Source organism: Equus quagga, chromosome 12 (assembly GCF_021613505.1).
Source record: "Equus quagga isolate Etosha38 chromosome 12, UCLA_HA_Equagga_1.0, whole genome shotgun sequence".
Lineage (NCBI taxonomy): Eukaryota > Metazoa > Chordata > Mammalia > Perissodactyla > Equidae > Equus > Equus quagga.
The window spans coordinates 76,568,901-76,595,599 of NC_060278.1; the positions used below are offsets into that span (position 1 = coordinate 76,568,901).

Below are 26,699 nucleotides of genomic sequence, written 5' to 3' on the forward strand. Positions count from 1 at the left end.
AGGGACATCCAGAGGGAAATATATTTTGTAAGATAGATTTGGGAATTCTACTAGATTCTACTTGCCAATTTTTAATCAACAAACCTGACATTGTGACAAGTTTTCAAAGCACTTAGAAGTCAGTAAATTATTAGGTTTCCCATCTGTTCCAACTTGCACTAATACCTCTGAAATTACAGTGTGATCAGTTTCTACATTTCTCAATATTATAAAGCTAAACCTGTTTTCCAAATGGAAGTATACCACATAGGTATTAAATGGATATCCACTACAGTCTTCGCATTATGCTAGAAAATATAAGGGACAGCATGGTGTCTGCCCTCAAGAAGCTGAACGTTTTGTTTTGAACCTCTGCAGTCTCTATCGTGTGCACGTGTCTGTATCATGGTCACCTGTTTGCCCTCAAAAGTTGAATGTAAGACTTCAGAAATCCAATGGGTCCTACAGAATGGGAGCACCCCAGCCAAGCGACGGATGTCAAACCAGGAATGACCATTACAAATACCACCCAAACACAATTCCATCTGCATCTATGTATGCACATTTCAACCACTTTCACACAGGTAGATTTAAGAAGAAGAAACTGACTCAGGTGCCTTCAGCAAACCATGTCTAAAAGCTGCTTCCCACCTCAAATGCTTCCACTTGTCTTACGTCCTAGAGTCCTGACATCCACAGACAGTTTATCGTGCTCACTGATATAAAGAAGGGGGTTTTCAGGATAGAACCAGGGTAGACTGGCAGTTCCCAGCTGGGCCACCGAGATAATTAAGTCACCAGCAAACCCTCATTCATCTGCTCCCACTGCTCCAGAAGAGACGAGTCCACACGAGCTGTTTTTCCAAATCGTGTCCCTTTAAAGATCAAAATCTTTCTAAAATGAGTTAGACTCCTCTAATCCTTCTATTAAGATATTTAATAAAATTTAAAAATTATGCCTTTAGTTCATAAATACAGCTTCGACTGAATAAAGTCCTAAGTATAATACTCTATTAAAGAGACCACTGTAACACGCTGAGAAAAATATTTCACTTAAAAAATGACTCAGGAGACATGGGATGGTGTGATGGAGCGCCAGCAGCTTAACGTCCTGAGCCTATAAAATACCAATGAAATCACTTACACAATAACAATGAATTCATAAGGCTACATAAGAGTCAAAAGAGAAAAATCTAAACTCCAAAGTTCTGGGCAAACAGAAGACATGTTGCATCATACGATGCTACCTTGCGGAGATTTCTTTCAGCCACTATTTACTGAGGGCCTGCCTGTGACAAAAAAACAGGGCGCCAAACAGAGTTGCAGTTTATTATGAAGAACACGCATGTGTGTCTCATTATAATAAATGGATACAGGCTGGGATGTCTTAAAAACTAATTGTGAAAATAACCCAAGTTTATTTACAAAGTTCAGACCACAGAAGGCGTAACATTAAAAGTAAAACTCCCTCCATCTTTCATATTAATTACAACCATGGCCGGATTTTAGTTTATATTTGCCTGTAATCACTAGATGAGGTGACTCATATTTAAAACACAGTTTCCTTCTAATGAATGAGTTTATCCTATTTACATCACGGTTTCTAATCACCAGGTAGTTTATCTTAATTCTATTATTTCATTTTGGTAGGCTTCCTGGTTTGATATTTTCTTTTGTTCTGGTTTTTGCAACATAATTCATTTAAATACGAAATGGAAGCCAAACAATTACCGTACACAGAACGTAATGAAAATATTATAAATCTCACTACACACTCAAATAGTAACTCTGTGAGGTGATAAACGTGTTAACCAACCTCATTGTGGTAAACATTTTGCAATATATCAAATCACATCCGCCTTAAGCTTATATAATGTTATATGTCACATATCTCAATAAAGCTGGAAAAAATAAAGGTACAGTAACTAAAAAAAGAAAATGTTTTAAATCTTAATATAAAAATAATAAGTAATATAATCAAGAGATTGGCAGAAAGATGGAAGTTTGAACGTGATATTTCTTAAAATTTTTAAATCTAGGAGTCAAGAGGTATAGTCAAAAGTTAAATCTACAAACAGGATTTTGTTATATTATTCACATTTGTAATAATTTATTGCCACAAAAATGTAAAAAACACAACATAAACCTAAATTACGGAAGGAAAAAGAAAACATGGAGGATACTGCATCATCTAGGACACAAAGGAATCATCCCACTAGGCACAAGCTGCTTCCCTGGGCACACCTGTGCCTTAACCTCTCCGTCCAAGCACGGGCTGTCTGTCCAGCCTCGCAGAGCACCCACCTGCTGGGGCTCCAAGAGAGACACACTGGATCTTCTTGGATTATTCCCAATATCACCAAATTTGGCAGATGGTCTTCAGAGTCTTAACATTTGGGAATTATCCACTTCCTACTTTTAGTGAAGATTTTTTCCTCCACTTTCAGTAAATGTTTTCATCTCTACAATTTCAGGGAAGAGAAAAGATACCTTTACTTAAATTCCTCTAACAGAAACCCTCACCTCCCAACTTGCTCTAAGTTTCTAATTCCTCTCTACCGTTTTTAGTTTTGCTGTCTCTCCACTGCCCGCCTCTACCTGCCTCTTCCCTTTCTGATCTGTTGCTGCGAAAATCAGTGGTGTGCTGAGCCAACACGCACAGCCTGCAGGGCCACTGTGTGTGTCTCTTCCCAACTCTGGTCACAGTGGGAACACTTACACCTCTGAAATGGGCAGAAATGATGACCCAGACTTCTTCTCGCTCCCCCTTCTCAGAGCTAGCTGTTAAACATTTACCAGCACACCACTCGAAAGGTCTGTGAGTTTAAAAACCAGCTTCTTAGAACTGTGTGTAAAGTAAGGATATAAAAATTTTTACTTAGAACAAAAAAGCTTTATGTTTTAGCTTTTCTTTTTTTTAATTATTTGGTCAGGTGGCTTTATATATTTGACACTGCCAGATAAAGTAAACTACAAGATACACCAGGGTGACTAGCATTAAATACTAGAGGACCAGTGACCATCAACGAAGGTTGTCTCCAGAGTAAATGCCATCTTTACATACTTACATAGCATCTTTTTCCCTGGTAGCTCTAAATAGCATATTAAATCTATTTTTTTTGACTCTCACTGCTAAGGAAATTTAAGAAATCATCAGCATTTCATTTACTGTGACATATAAACAAGAAAACTTTTAGGTTCCGGCAGATCTGCCTCCTTCCCTTCTCCTTCTTTGCCCCCAAATTCCAAAATACACAAAAATCATCACACTTTTTGTTTCCTCTTTTCCTATAACTCTACAGATTAAAGACAAAAAAGCAATGATTTAATAGTGCCCTTGATCCTTCCAACCTTACTAAAGATCAATTTTAAAGCTGACAACCCCATATACTCAGGGTAAAGTCAACTCATTGTTACAGGGAACACAGGATAAATGAGCAGAAAACATTTTTTAAAGCATGGCAATGACATTCTACCAAACACTGCCAATTCTGTCCACCTGGATCATCATCCACCTAGTGAATCATGAAACAAAAAGATTTGGCAAAAACAAAGAGCACTGTGTGAAGAAATAAACAACAAACATTAAATAAATTACACAAACTTCGATACTCACCAATGTTCCTCTAACTCTTCATGCTACCTGCATTCCACATCTTTTACTGTATCCCTGATTATCAGGATTAATGCATTGTTTAAATAGTATCAATATTACTGAATCATATTTTATTAATACTTATCAGTAAAAAGTGAAAAAGGTAGTTATCTTTAACGTTAGAATGTACTCCACAGAACAAAATGCTTCCTTAGGGGTCTTTTTTCTAAATATTTTATTCTACTCCAAGAAAAAAATATATAAAGCATGATATAAGCAATGCCAGATATTATTCAAGAGAGAGAACTTCATTTTTGTCTCACCATTTAGAATAAAATAAAATTCATTTCACAGAACACAGTTCGTGATTGGCAGTGCTCCGTGCTATAAGTCTAACTTTGCTATCATCACCAGTCTGCCACTGGCAATCAACAGCTCCTGGTTTGTAAGAGAAGCTGGACAGCATCAGATGGTAGTGGACAGCATCAGGCTGGAATCGGACACACCTGTTTGGCATCAAAGCGATCTGATTTTGGACAAGTTACTTAATCTCTCTATGGTTCAGTTTTCTCACCTCTAAAGTAGGAATAAAAACACCCCCCCTCACAGGATCACTAAAGAATTTTAAATACGAAAATCTACATAAAACACAACATACCATCTGGTACATAGCAAGTACTTAATAAACTGGGATAATAGCTTATTATTGTCTTAGTGCTTTCACACAATATGCCAACCACTCAGATAGCTGCTTGGAATCACAGTATTTCACACCAGAGCTTCTCAAACTTTCACATGCACACAAGTCACCCAGAGATTGATAAAAATGCAGACTGTGACTCAAGAGGTTTGCTGTGGGGCCCGAGACTCTGCCTTTAACATGCCCCCAGGTGATGCCAATGCTGCCGGTCCAACGACCAGACTTTGAGAATCACAGATTTGGACGACCTGAACATTCCCTCCCACCACCATCACCACCACCATTCCCCCCACACAAACACACGCATGTACACCCCAGCAGAGCTAGCTAAAATTCAAAACATTGAGTTCACAATCCAACATTATCTTCCCTGTAAAAATAGAACTCCTCCTTTAAAAATGGTAAAAGCTATGACCCACTCACGAAAATTGCTAAATATAGAATACAATTATAAGAAAGATAAGGAACTGCTTAACCTGGGGAAAGAACTTGGGTTTTCAAATCAGACAGGCCTGGGTTCAAACCCGAGCCTCACTGCAGGCACTAGCTGTTAATGTGGCTTTGGATTAATTACAGACTTCCTTATAAATTGCAGTTTCCTTATTTGTAAAATGGAGATAATAGTATCTATCTAAAAAATAAGATATCTCAAATAACAGCTGACTCAAAAATAACTAGTATTTACATGTATACCCCATAGCCTGACACACAGTGGGTGCTAGGAGCCTGTCGGCTGCTGTTCTGCTCCAGGATTCCTTGTTTTCATTACTTACTAATGTAACTCTGGCTTTCTTTCTGTTTCCTCTCAACTTGGGTCCTTCTCTCGAGCAAACTGTCTGAAGACCTGCCACTACCAAAAGTCTTTTTCATGCTATTTCAAGCTGCCAATATTAGTAATTTCCCAAGAGAAAGAACCTTATTTCCTCGTATGTTCTACTAATCCTCAAGACCTAAAGACTGGAAGAAAACTATCTGCTTTCCACAAGGCTTCTCTCTATTCTAAACCCTTGCAGGCTCTTTCTTCTCGCACAGACACAAAAGGAAAAGAACAGAAGTCATCGCCATCTTTTTCACATTCTCTAAAAGAGTGCATGACTATCTTTTTCAGTCAGAGAAACTGCTATTGTGGGAAACCAGCCACTCACTTGAAGATAACTCAGTCTTCTTTTTTAGTTCTAAAAACTGAAACTGATTCTATTTCTTAAGGAAGCTATAACACACACACACACACACACACTCACATACACACACCAGTTTTGTTATGGTTTCCTGTCAACAAGCACAAATGATATGATGCCAAAAACATCAGATGCCTAATTAAACTCTGTTCCCTCATTAATCCAACACATTATTTACTGACTGCCTGCCATGTGCCCAGTGCTGTGTCAGATGCCAGGTATAAACTGGTGAGTAAACAGATACATATGTGGTCCATGCCCTTGAGGATCTAACTATCCCGACCTTCACCAATCTTATTCCTGAAACCAGGAGCCACTTCCAGAGCTAGTTCTGGATTCCAAAACCTAGCCCAGGGCAGAGGAGGACAACTACAGGCTGCATCTAAATAAGCCACAGCAAAATTGCTGAAGAGCAACCCTGGCCACAATTTACCAATCAGGTGAAACGCATCATGGCATCACCAGATAAAACCTGCAAATAAAGATGGTCTCTATTATGCCACTAAACAGTGGCTGCTCCAGCCCACCACACTGTCCTGGCTGGAGTGGAACGGTGGCCCCTTGGAGGCACAGATCCCATGGCAACTTAGTGTGGATGGATGTTCATCCATCCTCCAGCAACCCGCCCACCTCTCCTCCCTAACCATGAGCAACTAAACAGGCCTCAAATGTATCAGAAGCTTTCTGAAGTTCACCAGCACACCGAAAAGCAAAAGGTTGTAATATTTCACCAGCTGCACAAGCCACATTTAATATCTTCTGGTTATCTGCAGTTATAATACTTAATTTCAATATTTTATATTTAACTATAGTATTTAAAAACAGAAATAGGGATGTCAAGCAAAATGAAGCCAGTTTCACGCACCATCTTTAAGTCTGTTAAAACCTTCATCTAGCTGCATGCTCTCCGTAACACGGCTCTCCGTGTATGGAAGAGGCACTGCTAATAGAATCATCTTGATTAAGAATTCATATAATGTAAAAAGCATCCGAAAAACATAATCAGAATATGTGGAAATTATGTGATCAGATAATCAGTAAAGCCTTCAGATGCAGATTAATTTATTGTTCACATTGATGAGTCTTAATTATGTCCATGAATTGCTTTTATAGAGGCCTGTGGATTAAACGGAAGATCCCTCTTCAGTACATGAAAACACACTAAGTCTCATCATTATGCTAACCTGGGAGATGAAAAGACACCTTTCACTTTTCTCATCATCATCAAAATATAATGATCCTATATTAATCATGGAGAGCGTATACACAGAGAATGTCATCTTGGTAACAGAGAAAGGGACACTATTCCCAATGATCTGCAAGAGATATTTGAAAGAGGCTAAAGCTCTCTGATGCTTCAAACCAATACGATGTGTCAAGGATGAAGCAAAGGCTCGATTTCAGGCCATAGTCTAAGTAGTTTGGTTTAAAATTCAGGAGTAACCACACCTTCTTCCACAGATAACAACTTGGGTAAAAATTCCCCACAGTCCTTCCCACAAAGCAATGTGAAAGCATCTTCTAGGGACCAGAGGAATAATTCAGCACTAATAATTTAGGGTTAAAAATTCAGACAATAGCTTTATTTCGATTGGCTGAACTAATGCAGACCTGAATTCATTGCAACATTCCTCCGCTTCACCTTCCTAAGATAATTCTGAAGGTGGTATCACACCTTCGTATTCTAGACCAGTGAGCCCCAGAGTGTAGGAGCCACTGTCACTGGTAAACAGCAGGATAATTGTAGGTGGCTGTTCAGATTGAGCCTGGAATAACACAGAATCCTCCAGGAGGAAAGATGGACACCGCCTCCCCATCTCCCACCCCCATCCCCCCCAATAAAGGGAGGGCATGCCTCTGACTCAGGGTTTCTGGCAGGCATTGCCATCTAGTCAGGATTGAATGACACTATTTGCTTTGCATTTTTTAACTCTTATTGGATATCTCTACTATTTGTGGCACATAATAGTTTCCCATTTAAGGTAGTGATTTAAGGTTTCCTTTTTAAATACATTAATTTGTGGTAAAGAAAAAAAGTAAAAAACATTAAATAATAATAGAAGTGAAATATAATCATGGTAAAAAGCATGAAGGCGGTATCTGAATGACTGATACTTGGCAAACACTGCAGTGTAGCGATTAAAACAGCTTGGGTTTGAATATTAGCATTGTAACTCCCTTGCTGTGTGACTTAGGCAAGTTACTTAAGATCTCTGTGCCTCGATTTCCTTATGTGTAAAATAGAGATAATAAGGGTATCCACTTCAAAGGGTTATTGTGAGGATAAAGGAGTTATTACAGGTAATGAGCTAAAATGGTACCTGGCATAGCAAGAATTCTATATGAATTAGTTATTACTAATAAAATTACTAATATTTTATGAATATATCTAGGTAAGTAATGATATATTCAAACTCAATCCCCTGGCCTGTGAATTAAAAGAGAAGGTAAAGAGATTTCTTCATGGGCTCTTGTATAGGAGAAAAGAAAAGCTCCTTCCATTTTTCTTTAAATTAAAAATATACCCAGTTGAGGAGTCTTTTAAACTCACGTGATCCTCCAGAAGCCAGAAAATCAAGTGCACGGCCTTGAATTCCATTATAGTTTCCCTTCCTCGCTATTTAAAAATTCCAATATTTCAATTACTAAGAGTTAAAAATGAGGCTGTCATTCCTTAGCACGAACCACAACGGATTTACAACCAAGCACATGGTTCCTCCAACCTTTTAATGTTCTGTCCAATTCATGGAGCAGCCCAAGAATTGCTGTTTTCTTGAACAGTAAACAACTTTTTGTTTAAATTATAACCACTTCACGTTCAATGACTTTTTTCTTTTAAAGATTTTATTTTTTCCTTTTTCTCCCCAAAGCCCCCCAGTACATAGTTGTATATTCTTCGTTGTGGATCCCTCCAGTTGTGGATCCCTCCAGTTGTGGCATGTGGGACGCTGCCTCAGCGTAGTTTGATGAGCAGTGCCATGTCCGCAACCAGGATTCGAACCAACGAAACACTGGGCCGCCTGCAGCAGAGCGCACGAACTTAACCACTCGGCCACAGGGCCAGCCCCTCAATGACTTTTGAAGAATCTGCTTGAATATTGCTATGGTCTGAATGTTTGTGTCTCCCCAATATTCACAAAATCCTAAGCCCCAAAGATGATGGTATTAGGAGGTGGGGCCGCGGGGAGGTGCTTAGCTGATGAGGGTGGAGTCCTCACGAATGGGGTTAGTGCCCTTATAAAAGAGGCTCCAGAGAGCTCCCATGCCCATTCTACCATTTGAGGACACAAAAAGATGTCTGCAACCTGGAAGAGGACCCACACTCAACCCTGTGGGCACCCTGATCTCAGCCTTGTAGCCGCCAGAACTGTGAGAAACGTCTGCAGTTTATAAGCCGCCCCGTCTGTCATATGCTGTTAGAGCAGCCCAAACGGAGTAAGACAAATATAAAAAGCAAATGGGCATCACTTATTTACCTTTTCTTCATATGATTTTCTCTGCCCTTGACTTCCAGGGGATTTCTTCCTTTTGTTCATGTAGCTTAGTGACTCCCCTGAATCATAAAGCGTAGTGGGAAAGTCATTCCCTGTTAACCTCATGTGCTTTCTTTACCCCACTCCAGTTTAATGGACATTTTGGACTAAAATGGGGAGGGACAGAGAACATTGCTGTGCTCAGTGATACGCTCGCTGTACTCAGATGAGTAGCGATCCACATGGGTCAGCCAAGCTCTGCGTTTGCTCTCCGTGCCTAATACAGCTTCCTGAACAATGAATTTGAGCTGTCCCATCTAATCCCACAAGTTATCATCTTGACTATAACCCAACTAGACTAAAAAAGAAAGAAAGAAAAGAAACGACTCTCCAACTAATGTGTAGGAAAATGGTTAACAATGAAATTAACGCTGATTGCAAATGTAACCTTCAAGATGCACAGAGCCCAGTAACCCCTCAAAGAACAAATCCAATCTGATTGCTTTTGAATGTCAAATGTACCTGCAAGAAATAGCTATGGAAATTGCCAGGGCAGGCTCTGTACTAAGGGTCCAAAGTTAATTTTTAAATTCTAAGTCATGTTCCCATTTCTCTCAATTCTGTCAAAATCAGACCTTTACTTTCTCATTTTTTAAACGACCATCTCCTCACAGCTACAGAGGCAGTTCTTCAGCATAACTGTTAGACAGGACTACAGTGCCAGGTACCTGGGGACAAACCTCAGGTCTGTGCAATCTTGGTATGTTGCTCAACCTTTTTGTGCCTCAATCGCATCATCTGAGGATGGGATTATAATAGCACCTACCTCACAGGTTTGTTGAGAACTGTACCCAACACGTGGTCAGTCCCCATCAACGTTAGGTGTTATGAATAACGGTCACACATGACCTTTCATGACTTCTTGAGTTCACTGAGATGGACGTTGCCATATGTCCATTTTATGGATGAGGAGACCACACGTTTCAGAGGGCTGGAACATGCCCACCACTAGAGTTTGCCAGTCAAGATAGAGCATCAGATCTGCCCCTTTGCACTGTCTGAAACAAACTGAAGATTAAGACCAAAAGTACCCATGGCAGATGACTAAAGGGGCACTGAGAATATACAGAGAAAGGTCTTCCTAAAGACTATCATAGTTTTTTAAAGTGTTGATAATATACCTTTGATATTCCACAGTAAACAGAAATAGAACAAGACAAGGGAAGCTGATTCATAAACAGTCTCCATTTTTCATGTTTGCTATCAGCTGGCTCAAAACATTCTCTCCTTATTTGTGACTTCTTATTCATATTGTTTTTATGAGTCTTACATGTTTAGGGGCACTTGATGAAAGTGAGGAAGAACAAGTGGACATGACAGAGTTATAGTCTATTAGGTTACCTCTATGCCATATATCTTACTCCCTGGCAGTTTAGCTATGGAGTACACAAGAAATGGAGTAATACTGCTATCCCAAAGAACAGCACGTGATATCACAGAGCCCACCTACTCAAAAGTCTTACCCACCAGCTGGTGACTGAGCTGTGGGGATTCCAACACACTTAGGCAGGTAAAGACACCTGATGTCATTCCCTCAACATAGCTATCAACATGTTCAAATGAACAAGAATTTTGACTGGGCATGTTGGGTGGAAGGAGGGAAGGAGAAAAGGTACAGAAAGGATCAGGCATTCATACAGATTAAATTTCTCCTCCTTGGGACACTGTAATAGATTGACTGCTAAAATGGCCCCAATTCTCTACCTCTTCAGTTTTACACACCTTTTGCAATGTGACTTTGCAGCTCCTTTCAACAAAAGACTGAGCCTGTATCCCCAACTTCATCTGGGCTGATTTTGTGATTGCTTTGGCAGAAGTTAGACTACTAATCCTTAGCCTTGGCCTCAAAGGACTTCATGCGTTTTTCTCTTTCTCTTGGACCATGTGACCACCATGAGAAGCTTGGGCCAGCCTGCTGGAGGATGAAGAGACCATGTCAGGAAAATTCCAGGGTCTCAACTGCTGTAATACCCAAGCAAGTGCGCACATCCAGCCAAGATCAGCAGAGCCAACTCCCAACCCACAGCTGATCACAGATGTGCTCAGAACGACCACAGCCAAAGCCACAAGAACCACCCAGCCTACCCACTTGTGAGCAATAATAAAAGCTTAATGTTTTAAAGCACTGGACTTTGAGGTGGATTTTATGCAGTGGTAACTGATACAGACACTTTTCTCTTTCAATCCCCATGCTGGGCAGGTGAGGTTTCTCCTACTGAGGAGCACTCCGGGTTAGCATTTACCAGACTAGGTTCCTTAAGACACTGCTTCCTGGAAGCGTTAACAGACTTTACATAGGCGGGTAAAAGGAGGTGATCAAATATACGCAGGAAATGTTGTTCCAGCTCCTAGACACTGCTAAGATCTGGCAGAGTGCATACATAGCACATGATAGTTGATCAATATTTGTTGAATGGATGAAGAAAGTGTGCTTCTCTGATTATTATTTTCTCCAGTCAAGGGGGCCAGAGTGAAGCACATTCCAGAGCTGTGTATATTCTGATGCATATCAGCCCACTGAAGACTGAGGATTATGAGGGTAACAAACACAAAGAAAATTCACCTGTTAATGTTAACTCCACCATGTCTAAATTTTTGGTTGAGGCATTAGTATTACAATCCCAAACACAGTACAAACTGCTAGTTATCACGCAACATCCATTCTCCTCTTTTTCATCAGTAAGACAGCCTCAACTAAAGACTGCATTTCTGGCTCTCTTGCAGCTAGGTATGACCATGTAACCAAGTACTGGCCGATGAAATGAAAATGTAAATATTAAATGGAACTTCCAGAAAGGCCACAGAAATTGAGGGAGATGCTTTCTGCTGTACATCTGGACTGGGGACAAGATGGCCTAAACTGGCTCCTGAGTGACCTTGAAAATGGACGCCACATGATCAGGCCAGTGGGACAGAAAGACAGGAACCTGGGCTCCTGGTCTTACCGTGAAATCACAGAGTGCCTAACTCTGAATTTCTTTTCTATGAACTTCCATCTCGTTTAAGTCATCATTATTTTACATTTTTCTGTTATAAATGGCCAAACTATCCTAACTGATAGATCAAAGAAACAGGATCCTCAGAACACATTTACAGCCTCCTAGACTTCTCATTAGGACCATATACCCAATTTTGAAAAAATTCTGTTTTCTACAGAAGAGGAAGCATTACTTTTATTTATATATAAAGAAGTCATGACCTCATTTGCTGTTCTCCACTAACAATGTTGACCACCCACTTACCTAAACATCCACCTTGCTTGTGGGGCTTTAGCTGATCATAATAATCATTTCCTGATGAAGAGCAGAGAGCCAAATACTGGGAAGTGAAAGTACTGAGTGAACTCCATCTAAGTTCTACATCACTCAGGGAACGAACAAGTACCTGGCTTCCCATCTTGACTTTTCCTCCTGGGCTCCTCTTTAAACATCCAATTATAAAGAAATTTATTTGTTTAGGCTTTTTCCTCAGGAAAATCCAGAAATTAAATCGCTTCACCAGCAAGGCCAGGAAAACAAATCATTCATGTTGTGGCTGAGCCATAAGGCTCACATCATAAACACAAGCACAGCCTGCACAGCTTTGCTCTCACAAAGCCATTTGGGAGAAGATTTTTATGGCAGCAGCTGAAATGTTTCTACCAAAACAACACCTACACTTTGCTAGAGTTATTTGCAGAGGAGAAGGTTTCCCCTACTGCTGTTTAAATCGTTAAAATCTGTAGTTAAAAGCGTAGGCTGATAGGAGTCTGGGGGAGAACTTAGCTGCCACTGCTTAGCTGGGTGACCTCGGGCAGATCACTTAACCTCACCGAACTCAGGTGCTCCCCATCAAACTGGAATCTCAGCACTTTAGACAGTCGTCCTGAGAACTGATGAGATAAACGCACACTTAGCACCATGGCTACACAATAAGTGTTGGAAAAATGAGAGCTGTATTCATTCCTATCAAATTTGATACTAGATACTTTGAATACCTTAGGGAATAAGATATAAGAACTTATGGGTAAGCCATATTTAAAGATACCAAGTTAACATTAATATAAAAGTACAAGCATATTTAACAGTAGATGGGGGGCCAGCCTGGTGGCGCAGTGGTTAAGTGCTCACGTTCTGTTTCTCAGTGGCCCCGGGTTTGCTGGTTCGGATCCCAGGTGTGGACATGGCACCACTTGGCACACCGTGCTGTGGTAGGCATCCCTCATATAAAGTAGAGGAAGATGGGCACGGATGTTAGCTCAGGGCCAGTCTTCCTCAGCAAAAAGAGGAGGATTTGGCAGTAGTTAGCTCAGGGCTAATCTTCCTCAAAAAAAAAAAAACCAGTATATGGGTTGAAGCCACAGAACCTAATTTACCCACAGACCACTTAACGCTGCTTTTTCTTGACTCTCTAGGACAAGGTCACGGACAGAAGTCCCCTCTGAACAGCTAAACTACACATCATAAAGTCCATTTCCTGGAAAGTCTATTAATACTGATAACTAATATTGTTGAGCATTCACAACTATGAAGCACTGAGTAACACACTTCTCATGGATTATTTATCATTCACAACTACATACCTGGAGGTGTGATATGGACACTGCGATGCAATGACCAGACGCCACTTCAGGACTGAAGAACGGACCCCCCGCTGCTGCCGTGAGTGCCGCAGGCAGAACGCAGGAAACTGCCCTCAGCTGGAGAAAGTGCTCCACCCAAGGCCCAGCACCCTTCCCCTGGCCACTGCCGCCAGTGGTCAACATCAGTGACTAAAGGCCCAACCTGCTGTAGAGCTCCATGTGGGGTTGACTAAGACTTCTATTAAGACTGCACCACAGCTCAACTTCTCCCTCTGCCCATTCCCGAATCCTTCCCTTCTCCCCCACAGGTGTTGTCTTAAGAGACAGCATAGGCACTGTAAGGTGAAAAAAGTGGGGCTCAGAGAGGTTAAGAAACTTGCCCGGAGTCACACAGCCAATGAGTGGTATGACTGGGGTTGGGACCCCAGCCCTCTGATGCCAGAGCCCTGGTTCTAAACCACTCTGCTCTACTGCTCAATCGAGTTTGCATTTTTATGTCCAATAAAATAAACTGGGTAACCTGGCTGTTGTTCTCACAGTAGATTGCAAGGAGAAAATTATAAGGAAAGAGTTGCAAGAGGAGTCTCAATAAACTGTTATCAAGGACAACCAGGAAACAGAAACTACTCCAGATCTTTCAAACCAAGGGACTGGTTACAGAGTGATGGAATGGCTGAGAGGCCACAGAGGGAACAGCGAGGAACCCAGAGCCCAGCAACTGCGGAAAGCTGCTAGTTTGCCCAGGCAGGAGGGATCATGGAGGGAAGTGATATTACCAGAGCCCAGAGACTAGAACAGCACAGGCTGCGGTGGAGAAAGGGGAAGTCCACGTCTTCCACCGGACAGCAGAGGGCAAGGGAGCTTGGGAAATGTAGTTCCCTGTAACTTGGAACAGAACAGCAGAAGGTCACAGAACGGATCTAAGAACAAGTCTGTGTTTGAGCAGCCCACAAGTACAGCTGATCAACTGACAACGAGGAGGAACAGAGAAACACTCTGAAAATAAGACACAAGAATTAAAACAGCAGATCTGTGAAAACTGAGTTAATGGCAAGTATTCCCACACACTCCATCAGTCCCTAAGCAAACGATAACAACAGTAATAATGCCTTTCACTTACATGGCTCTTTACACGGCATATTGCATCAATAAGTGATGTCTAAAAGGACGAGCCTGAGAAGTTTCACTTATTCGCCATTTAGTAGATCAGGGGAATATATGAGACACTCCAGAAATATTTCCATCATCAAAATAGTGAATTTATTTGACAGTGCTTAAATGGGTAGAATTTCACGATCAAAATTTTACTTAAGTAGAACAAATTGTTCCCCACTACTGTCAGCTAAATGAGGTGTTAATGCAGCTCCTATGCTGGAATGCCAGATCTGCCTTCAGGATTTTATCTGCTGTTTGACAAAGTAGGAGCTAGAACACAAACGCTTTGCTCTCTGCTCAGAAGTCCTCTGCTGACTTCTCTGATGCAGCAGAAATTCTTAGGGGTAGCAAGGGGGCAGAGGAGAGAAAAACCCTGACAACAAAAATATAACACCAAAGATCTCCAGTCAGTGCTCGCTTCAGCAGCACAGATCCTAAAATTGGGACAATACAAAGATTACCGTGGTCCCTGCACAAGGATGACATGCAAATTCCACATTTTGCTTTCTTTTGCTAACGTTCACAGGTGGGAACACTGAGGCTCTGATAAGCAGAATGACTTACCCAACTGAGGGCCCTCTCGCTTCAAACTCCATCCCCAACTTCTCACAATAAAAGGATTTCCAGTCACTGTATTCAGCAACCACTCAATGTATAACTATCCATCTTGCCCCTCCAAAAACCTCTAACATCTATTTTAAAAATTATTTATATTACAGTCCCTCCAGAAGCAATGTGATTTGTTCATATTTAAGACTGGGAATACATTTCGGTCCTTTCCACACACCCCTCCCCAACAAAGCTTCTTTGAGGTAATTAAGACCCAAACGGCTTGAGAGAGGATCTGGGTTTGAGGCTTGGCCTTGCTTCTAGCTAGCTGTGTAGATTTCGGCTAGCCAATTAACCTTTCTGCGCCTCTGTTTCTTCATTTCCAACATGACGCAACTAGAACTAGCTAACGTCCACAATCCTTTCAGCCCTGAAATGATTCCACAGACAGATAATAAAAGTCCTGTGTGGAACCAGATGAACTCTCTCTCACTTGACATCGCCCAGACATCTATTTGTGAGATTGCTTATCAGAATTAAAAGTACAGTCTGTCGCCATGCATAGAGAGAAGACTGACCTCATTCCTTGCTCAGTTGACTGTGATCTCACCCGCAATTCTCAAGTTAGGTTCTGGGGTAGTCTGATTGCAAAAAGAGCAATTCTTCTCCCTCCCTGTATCTAAACCCTCTGCCATGTAACCCTGTAGTGTGCTCCCACTCTGGGACGGCCGTGCGACTTTGGCCAATGAGAAACTAGCAAACATGATATAAGCAAAGGCTTGAAAAGTGCATGCACTTTTGGTCTTGCTCTCATTCTTACTCCCTTGTCATGGCCAGGAGGACATGGTGGGTCTAGCGTGCTTAGGGATGAGAGACATATATAGAAGAGACAAGTCTCCCTACTCTTCCTAGCTAAAGCCCTCCTAGCTCAGCCACTGAGCCCCCAGACAAGTGAGAAAACCCAGCTAAGATCAGAAGAGCTGCCTGCCCAGCCCACCGCTGACCACAGACACATGAATGACATCAGCTGAAATCACCAAGCCCAGATCAAGATCAGCTGAACCCCCCAAACTTGTAAGCTAAGTATTTATTACTGTATTCCACTGAGGTTTTGAAGTGGCTTGTTATGCAGCATTATTGTGACAATAGATAACTGATACACATTCCTTGGACGACTAGCCCTCAGCCAGACTATAATGACTATTTCCAGAATAAAAGGTCCTTAGTGCTGAAGCAAGTTTGGGACGTGCTGCACGCCTTAAATTTATCTTAGAGGTCCATACACACATTAATGCTTTTAAGGCTCTAAGAAGTCCCCCAGAAGAGGAATCTATTTAACTTTGCCTAACTCATGTGTCCCCCAACCTATTTTACCACAGACCTCCAAATATAATTTGCTAATCAAATTCCCCCCGACCCTTAGATCCCAAGTCTCGGTTGAGCTTCAGTCCAACCTTCCTGCTGGTTAAGCTATGTATTTTATTGTCTCTTCCTAGATAGTCAATGGACCTTCAAAAACAAACAAAATAAAACAAAAACCTTAAAAGTACTTTGAAATCACAAAAGCTTATATTGTTTATAACCAAAGTCTCATTAGAAATAAAGAGGAATGTTCCACAAATATCTGAAACCCATACACATCCTTAGTCTAATTTCAACTTTCTCATCTATTAAAACTTTAGCAGAAGCCTAAGGCTGACCTTGCTATTCCCTCCTCAACATTCTTCAGAGGCTCCCCATTGCCATCTTCTTATTGTTCACAAGCCTTTGATGATCGGGGGCCCTGATACCTTATCCATTTCCTCTCCCGCCACTCTCCCTCCCCTCTCTCTCCTTCCTAGCCTACTCCCACTCTCAGGTGTCCCTGCGATCCACGCTGAACCACCTTCAATCCATCAAATGGGCCACGAGCTAGTGCTCTGAAGCTCTCCAAGGCCTGGTCCTATTTGATGTGAACTTGAATTATGCAACTTTGACATAATATGATATAAAAGCATTAATATGGTTTCACATTAATTTGAATCAGTGTTAAAACCACCCAAAATATTAAAATTCTTTAAAAATTATAGTGTCAAATTTGGCTGGGCCAAGGGGTACTCTAAACTCTGTTTACAGTGTGGCCACAGGGTGGCACCATATTAGCTGATAAACAGAAATACCCACCATCATTGGTCTTTTGTCAGAAATATTTTCTTTTTTTGGTTTTAAAAAAACATTTTTTTTAATTGAAGTAAAATTTGTATTTGGTATATAACATTATATAAGTTCCTTGAATTACGGGAGTTCTGAATTTGCAAGGACTTAGAATACAACCCTCACATAAAATGTAACCTCTAAAACATGGAGTTTCTCCTGCTGGAAACGCCTCCTCATCTCTTAACCACACTCAAGCCCAAACACACAGAGTTCACCCAGCTAACTTCAATTCATCCTTTATGCATCAGTTGAGACGGTACTTCTTCCTGGAAACTTCTCCTGAAACCCCCAAGAACAGGTTGCAAGACCCTCCCATGATAGAATTTACCTGATTTTGACATATTTTCCACTATAAATGCCTATTATTTGGTCTAGACTGCTTCACAGAAGGGGTCCTAGCTCATTAAATCTTAGATCCAGAGTCCAATATAATGCCTGGTTCACAGTAGATGATCAATAAATACCAGATGGGTTCATGTGTGGATGGATGGAGAAATGAACAAGCAGGATGGGTCACCGAATATAACATGACTGCTTTTTGCTGTATATTTTCCCTTATCCTCTCCCCTGTCCAACCACAAGGAAAGATAATTACAAACACAAGGCAACAGCAGAGGAAAGAACACAAGAAAAAAAACAACCTTGATAATCATATTGGCTGAATAAGAGTAATCAGTATGAATTTAGAATTAACGTAGACCCACATTTTTTGAAGTGAGGGCACTTATCAAAAATATAAAAGACAATCAGAAAAAAGAGTAGGATGCAGTAGTGTCTTTCTTTGCCTCCTCAGAGAAAAGCTGCTGAAGATACATCTTGTATTTTTTGGAGATAAACATTTTAACTCATTTGTTGAAAGCGAAGGATTCACTCCAAGAACTGTGCTCTGTAACGAATGTGACTTCTTTGATGTAGCACACGAAGATGTAGGAAGGGCTTTCATTACAGCTCCATGGGTCAGATTTCCGACTTCCTATCACAAACCTCACTAGAGAAATAATTTTGTTTCTCATTCTCCTTCACCTTGGACACCAAGTTCCCTATCTTGGTTATCCATGCGTTGTCCTCTTTAACAGGGATAGAAATAAATGCAAACACAGATAAGACATTTTAAAACCAAATAAGCCTTGTCTCTGTTTCTTCTCACATGCCTTTTGACCCCTGACCAATCCCAATACACCTCTGGCACTTTGAGGCAGGGCTAGGGAAATAGCTCTGCCATTGACTTAAACATCCTGCCAGCTGACACCAGGCAGGAGCCTTAGAGAATGTCACATGGATGATCTTTTGGCTGCATGTGTGTACAGCCTTGTTCTCTGAGCCTTAATTTTATTTGAACTTTCTTTTGACCCCTTATAGACACTCTATTTGAAAACAAGGGCTACACAGTATTTTCACGAGCTAGAAAAATCCAAAACAATTTTCTATGGATTAAAGTTAAGCATAGTCAAAGTTAAGCAAAAACATGATCTGCTGATGTTTTTCTGGTTCCTTTGTGCCATACTCCCCTACTGTCTGAACTCCCTTAAAAAGCCCCACTTAAGGGGCTGGCCCCGTGGCCGAGTGGTTAAGCTCGCGCGCTCCGCTGCAGGCGGCCCAGTGTTTCGTTGGTTTGAATTCTGGGCACGGACATGGCACTGCTCATCAAACCACACTGAGGCAGCGTCCCACATGCCACAACTAGAAGGACCCACGGCGAAGAAAGTACAACTATGTACCGGGGGGTTTTGGGGAGAAAAAGGAAAAAAATAAATCTTTAAAAAAAAGAAAAAAAGCCTTACTTAAAAATATAAATAAGAAACGGGCCATTTAGTTGTGTCATCAAGAAACCACATCAGTGGTGGCAGCGGGGAACATCGTAGTTGGTTCTCCCAAATCTTAACCTTAAAGATGTGGTAAGAGCCCAGCTTCTCGGAGCAGCTCTGTCCTTGGAAGCTTGTTAAACTTTCAAGAATTCATTTCTCCTCCTACAGCCTGTTTTTCTGCATGCATTCTTTCAAAAGACATCCGCATCCCCTGGGAAGAGATGAAAGTGATACCAAATAAAACAAAAAGCAAACTTCAGAGGGACTTCTCAAGTAAATGCTCCCAAATACAGAGAAATTTCTTTAGTTTGTTCTTCTCTTTCACTCTTTAACCCCCTTACAAAGTTAAATTCCCCAAGGTTGTTTATCCTCTTTATTTACCAAAAGCACCCACCAGGTAACCAAATGAGGATCCCTTTGCAGAAGACAGCCCAGGCAGCAATTTCCCAGAGACCATGAAGCATCGCCACCAGGACTCCCACAGAGCACAACTGAATCCACCCTGCGTTTCTTGCCAATGCTGTTCCTTAATTGGCTATGAATAGTTACAGTCAGCCCCAGCAATTTCTGCACCCTGTATAGCATAATCTCCTAAAACATCAGCTGAGAGTTTAGGGGCTCAATCTTTAAATAGCATCTAAATAACAATCATAGTAATAATGAAAGAATTGCCAAACTGCTATGTGAACTCTGAAGCCCCAAGTGGAAGCTCAGCTAATGGAAGCAACTGTTCTTCCATACCCCACCCCCCATCACTTTTTAAATGTTCCATTTAGCAATGGAAATTTCTGCAGTTACATAATGTGAAGTGATAGGATTTTATATTTCGGGCTATCTCTGGATATAAAGATTAAAATTATTGACAGCTGTTCTCAAGGAAATCCCAACTCCACTCAAAAAAGAAGCTTCTAATGGAATTTGTGCATTCACTCAATGAATGATTACTGAGTACCAGCCATGTTCCAGGCCCCGAGGATCCACAGTGAACCATACAGACAGTGATCCCTGCTCTCGTGGAGCTTCCACTCTGGAGGGGTAGACTGACAGCACACAAATAAGCAAATGTTCTAGATATCAGAAGATACTAAAGGCTATGGAGGAAAAAGTCTGACGTAGGGAAAGAGGCAGCTGGCAAAGGTGGTGAGCATGGAGCGAACAAGGGAGAGTAGGAGCAGAGGAAGTTGGAGATAAAAAGGAAGGGATCTTGTCAGGCCCTGAAGGCCCCTGTAAGGCTTCAGCTTATGGTCCCAATGAGGTGGGAAGCCACTGTAGACGAGAAGCAGAGCGACACGATCTGCCTTTTATTAAAAGGATCACTCAGTCACACACTGTAGGTGAGCAAGGACATAAGCAGGGACACCAGCTAGAAGGCTACGGCAGAATCCAGCTAAAGGGGGACGGTAACTGGACCAAGGTAGTGATGAAGGCAATACAAACTGGTTAAACTTGGGATGTGTTTTGAATGTAGAACAAACAATTTACTGATGAACTGGATGTCAGCATTTGAAGGCAGAGGTTCTTCTTTTATTTTCCTACTTAAAATGCCCAGGAAAACTCCAAATTTGCATTCATTGGGTTTATTTAATGCAACAGGTTCTGATGATGCATTGAGTTACATCTCCAGCCTTTATCTTGCAACTGACCCACGGTTATCTGCTGTTGCTTCTAACATACTTCATTCCTCTGGTCCACTCAACCTTAGCTGATCATCCATTCCCAATCTTGGTACTGAGGATCATAGAACTAATCTCCCATTCACCCAGGTTCAATATCCCTTTGTTTCTTCCTTCTCTGTCTTCCCCACTGTGAATCAGACACGAAACTCTTATCAGTTCTTCCTCTGAACCCTATTTTGTACACTCCCCTCCCTCTCAGTTTCTATTGCCTCCCCTCTGGTGCCCACCACTACGGTCTCCTAGGTGGTCTTGCTGGCTGCAACCTCTCCCTCATGAAAACCACCTTGCCAACTGTCAACAAAACAACGTCCTGAAAGTGCAGGTTTTTGATGTGACTACCCCTGTTTTCAAGCACCCCGCACCCTGGCCTCCAAGGGTCTCACCCAATGGCTATAGGTCTCTCCATAGCCCTCCATTATCTAACCTCTCACCCCTACCCCACAGACATTCACTGCCTCTGGAGTGTGAAAGGGCATTCTTGCTCATTCTTACTTTTTAACTTTCATACATGGGGCTTCCTAGCTTATAATGCCCCCTCTCTCTCCCTCCTGTGCAACCTTGCCTAAATCTACTCATCCACGGAGACTAGCCCAAATTCTGCCCCCTCTATAAGAACACTCCTAACGGCTCCAGCCCCTATTCATGCCCTATTATGGCCCTGTTCATCTGACCCTTTCATTAGGATCTCATGCCACAGATGGATGCCATATTACCTGGGTAGGTGTAAACTCCAAGGTCACATACCAACTCGTTTTTACACCCTCCATTGAGACACATATAGAGTATTCAATATGTATTTACTGAATTAAATTATTTCATGAAATAAACTAATTGAGACAATATTACCCTCCACTTGATCTCAAACTCTGAAAGTGGGAAATTGAAAACTCCTAGAATTCAAAGGATACAGGATCTTTGAATAAAACAATCTCAGATAATTCTTACTCTACCTTTCTGTTTCTCTTCTGCCATTTTGATTCTTCCACCAACTTTGCTTTTAGATAATGTGCCACAGAAGAACTGGACAAAAAGTTATGGTTGGGGTTATCTTATGGAGATTATGCTCAAGGGACATAATATGCCAAGTTGGAATCTAATCAGTCTTTCAAACAGTCAAACAAGATACAGGCTTCACGGGAGAGTAAACAGGAATGGAATGAGCAGTTCTGGCCCCACAGTCACAAAGTTTGGCCATCACTGAGATCTCTGAGTATAGAACGGGGGCCACATGGCAGTGGAAGCAAAAAGAAAAAGAAGTTGGCTTTTAATCAGGCACTCAGGCTCTATTCCCAGGCAGGAATGCCGGCTACATCTCAGAAACTACCACACAGCCTCCACCAGTATGTTCTTAATGACAGGAGTTCACTGACTCACAAAACACCATTGCAGAGGGGCTCCCTGAGAAACTAGGTCCTTGTAGTCCCCAAAACAGGCTACTCTTCACTTCTCTCAAGACAAAGATTCTCTCCACTTAATCCTTACTTCTTCAAGGCAACTACCTCCAATGTTTAATTCATGCAAATGACAAATATTTGCCAGTACCTTAACATGAGCCATGCACAGCCACTGACACCCTGAGGAAGGCAGATAGGTTCCTTGGCCTTCGAGAGCCTACAGATAGTGATCAAGTCACCACACAGGTATAAAATTACAAACTATGATTAGTGCACTGAAGGAAATGGAGATGGAACAGGGGATAAGACTTAATCCAGAGGGTTCCATGCTCCCCTGAGGAAGTGATACTTGAGCTGACATCTGAAGAGTAAGTTAGAAGTTAAATGACATATGGGGAGAGAGAAAACAGCCTCTCTCTCCCCATATGTCATTTAACAGGGACATAGAAGAACACAGGGGCAGGAAGGACAGTGGTACACTGGAATAACTAAAATAAAAAACTAAGCAGGGAGAGCATGGCTCAAGAAGTAGTTAGAGGGCAAGCCTGGTGGCGCAGCGGTTAAGTGCCCACGTTCTGCTTGGGTGGCCCGGGGTTCGCTGGTTCGGATCCCGGGTGTGGACACGGCACTGCTTGGCACACCATGCTGCGGCATGTGTCCCATGTATAAAGTAGAGGAAGATGGGCATGGATGTTAGCTCAGGGCCAGCCTTCCTCAGCAAAAAGAGGAGGATTGGCAGCAGTTAGCTCAGGGCTAATCTTCCTCAAAAAAACAAATAAATAAATAAATAAAAATTTTTAAAAAAAGAAGTTAGAAGGTAGAAGGCAGGTCAAGCAGAGCTTTGTAGAACATGGAAAAGAAAGAAACCTCTAGCCTCAAAGGAAGAGGCAGGCCCTGAGAGTTCCTTCAAATCCTCTGTGTACTAATGTTCTCTACTCGTCTGCCATTGCCTACTCTGACCACAGTTCCTTTGAGATAACCCATCCCACCTCAGCCCCTCAAAGAAGATCCTTAGTGGCACAAGACTTGGCCCTCCCAACTACAGACGATTGGACAGCTAGCAACCAATATGAGTGTCTCCTGGGAGCATGTAAACTTGGGAGCTCTTAAGACACAGAGGCTACAGCCAACTGGTGATGAACACTGAACTAAAAACTTTCCATGAATAGTGGGGGCTGAGGGACATGTTGGTCATGTTGAGCCATGTGCAAAAAAAAATTTAGTTAATTGTTTGTCACTCTTCCCATTGAAAGGTCAAGTCTATTTCCCTTCTCCAGGAAGCTGGCCCTGTGACCGCTTTGACCAACAGAATTCAGTAAGAGTGGTCACCCAGGATTTCTGAGTCCTGGCCTTAAGGGCACTGGCAACTTCCGTTTTTGCACATTTATAATGCCCCCTCTTAAAACCCAGCCCCCAAGCTGTGAGAAGCCCAAGCCACGTGGACAGGGGCTACATAGAAGAGAACTGAGGTGATCTAGTTGGCATCCTAGCTGAACTCCCATCCTGCAGCGAGCATCAACTGCCTGCCATGTGAGAGAGTCATCTTGAGTATTCCAGCTTATCTGAACCCCTGGATAACTGCAGCTCCTGCCAACACCATGTGGAGCAGAAGAACTGCCCAGCTGAGCCCAATCAGCTCACAGACTCCTGAGGGATATTAAATGGTGGTGGTTGTTTTAAGCCAATAAGTTTTGGGGTAGTTTGTTACAAAGCAATAGATAACTAAAACAGAAATAGAACAAGGTAGCAAATAAGATTAGGAAAGAATAAAACAGATAACCAAAGAAAGGCAGAGACGCCGCCGTTGCGTGGTAAGGAGTTCAAGCTTAATTCTGGACTTTCCCGCTCTCGTTCCATGACACTTGACTGGACGTTGTTCCTGCCTCTGTAATTCATGAACTTCAGTTTCTTGACAATAAATTGGCCTTAAGTATGACCAGCTTAAGGGCTTTCTGTTCACAAAGGCTTTGACTATAATACCCATATATTACAGTCACCATTTTGCTCCTGCCTCTGCAAAGGAATTCTCGTTTATCAGTGTCCAGCTTAGCAACCAGCACTCAGAAATTCACTGTGTCTACAACTGTGGTATTGATAAGACAGTCTTCACCAATTACCTGCCTTAGGGTATCAAGATTACAGATCTCTAAAGTTTTAGGGACTAGAGTAATTAGAAGCAGTTTAAGATTCAAATATCTCTTATGCTAGGAGTGTCAAACACGTTCCACTAAACAGGTGATTGTGAACTATGGAAGCTAACACAATCATTAGTAATTAAAAAGGCAATCCAGCACATTTCCAAACAACCCATCATATTTTAGGTAATTCTAAAGTGAAATGAAGCAATTCCATAGTGATAAATTTGGTGTAAGTGCACACAAGTCTGAGCAAAGGCATGTATGGATAGACAAAATCAGTGGGTCTATCTCCCTACTTTGAGACACTCGTGAATTTAAAACATGCATTGCTCAGTATTTAGAATATGTGCACCATGAGGTCTAACAATATGTTAAATGTCTAAAGATTCTTAAAGACATTGTTTTGTTTTGTCTTCATTCCTAATATTTTTATAGTGTGTGTACTGTATGTATTATTTTAAGTGATGAGTATTAAGGATTAGATTCATCTTCCATCCCTTGGCCTCAAGTCCAGGCATTCCTCCAAGGGCCACCAGTATTTTGGCCAAATAATTAGACTCACTGATGCTCCAACCCACCAGGAAATTCCACACCTTCTTTCATGCCATTCCCCCTCTTCTCTCTCTGGTAATCTCACTAAGCTCGCCCTTCAAGACCCAACTCAATGTCACTTGTTCTATGAAGCATTATCTGACACTCACTGACCTCTCTGCCTTTTCTTAACAGACTTAACTACACCCTCATTTAGATTCACATAATATTGTGTATAGACCTATAACACTTAAAATATTTAGCATAATTATTTGTTTGAACTTCTATTTTCCCACCTCCATTGTGATTTCCTTGAAAGCAGTGATCAAATACTATTCTTTATTGACTCCATGGAGCTTATTAGCAAAGTGCCTGACTCACAAGGGGCCCTCTGTAAATATGTGCAGAATGAGTGCTTTCTGTTGCTATAGTGTCTTATTCTAAGCAGCCTGAAATGCCTTTCACACAAGCTTTTTTAAAAACTCTCAAAAAAATGGATTATAACCCTTTAGAGGGATGAGAAATATAAGGAATTAAAAGGAAAAGACTTACTTATCTTAAATTAGAATACATGAGAGAAATCTCTGAAATTTCCAGATAGATAGATCCATTTCACTCTGCTGCTTCTGTGAATCACATATTATTCCACCTCACAGAGTTTAATACATCATAACTAACGCTATACATGGTCATTATAAGGTAGAGCTTTTGATTTTCAATTCACTATTCAAACAGAGCTACCCATGGAGTAGACCCAAAAAAAAACAAGATTATCAATCACAACCTCAGGCACCCCTCCAAAAATGTCTCTTTATTAAGCAGACCCCTTCTTTTATTAAGGCATCCTACATGCTGAGTGTCCTTGGGACACTTCATTATCTTATATCTTTATAACATTTCTAGCTGCCTCATATCATCTGATTCTGTCATCCACATTCCTCAAAAATAGTGTCTCAGTTAGGGTTCCAGCAGGAAATGGATGGAACACTCATATGAGACAACCTAGGGTGTTTAATAGGGGATTGTTTACCAGGTGTAGGCAGGGTTTGGGCAAGACAACCAGGGTATCTGAAGTACCCTAGGCCTAAAGGGACAAGAGGATAGAGCTAGAGGAACCCAGAAAAGGTACTGTAGTTACAGAAGTGGGCCACTTGACAGACTCTGGCATCCAGGAGGGCAACAGGGACAACCAGCAGCCTGGCGGCAAGAAGAGACCTGGGGGGATGAATAGGCTGCCCTCATGGTCCTCCCCCTCCAATCTCCTGCTACAGCTCCCACTGCCTGAATCCAACCTGAAGCCAGAGGGCAAGGAAGCCCACCAATGCAGCATTTAACGCCCAACCTGTGGCACAAGAGCAGACTAGAGAAAGTGGAGAGTAGATGTGGAGGGGCTAACAGACAATATCCAACACCGATGGTATCACAGTCAGCACCGATGTCTCAGCCCCATCCTTCCCATACTATAGCACTGGACACACAGATGGAAATAATAAGAAAGAGCCAAGACACAGAGTGGCACTGTGTGCAGGAAGGCTCCACTTACATCCATTTCCATGTCTTTCTGAGCATGCAGGAGGTACCATCCACATGCCCTCTGCACTCAGTCCCCAAGCATACTGAACAGGCCTTACTCTAGGAACTGAGACTCTCTAACTGTAGGCTCTCCAGCAAGTGCCTAGGAGTAAAGCCTCCAGGCAAAGCCCTCAAAC

At 41.8% G+C, this 26,699-nt stretch overlaps 1 protein-coding gene and 1 non-coding gene across 4 annotated transcripts in view; one reads left to right on the plus strand and one right to left on the minus strand.

Annotated features, from left to right (window-relative positions):
• Window positions 1-26,699, minus strand: part of PLCB4 (phospholipase C beta 4) — a 380,701-nt gene that overhangs the window by 287,373 nt on the left and 66,629 nt on the right. The window lies entirely within an intron of this gene.
• Window positions 15,112-15,213, plus strand: LOC124249252 (U6 spliceosomal RNA). The gene has a single exon (XR_006891323.1). It is a non-coding gene; the product is annotated as a U6 spliceosomal RNA (small nuclear RNA).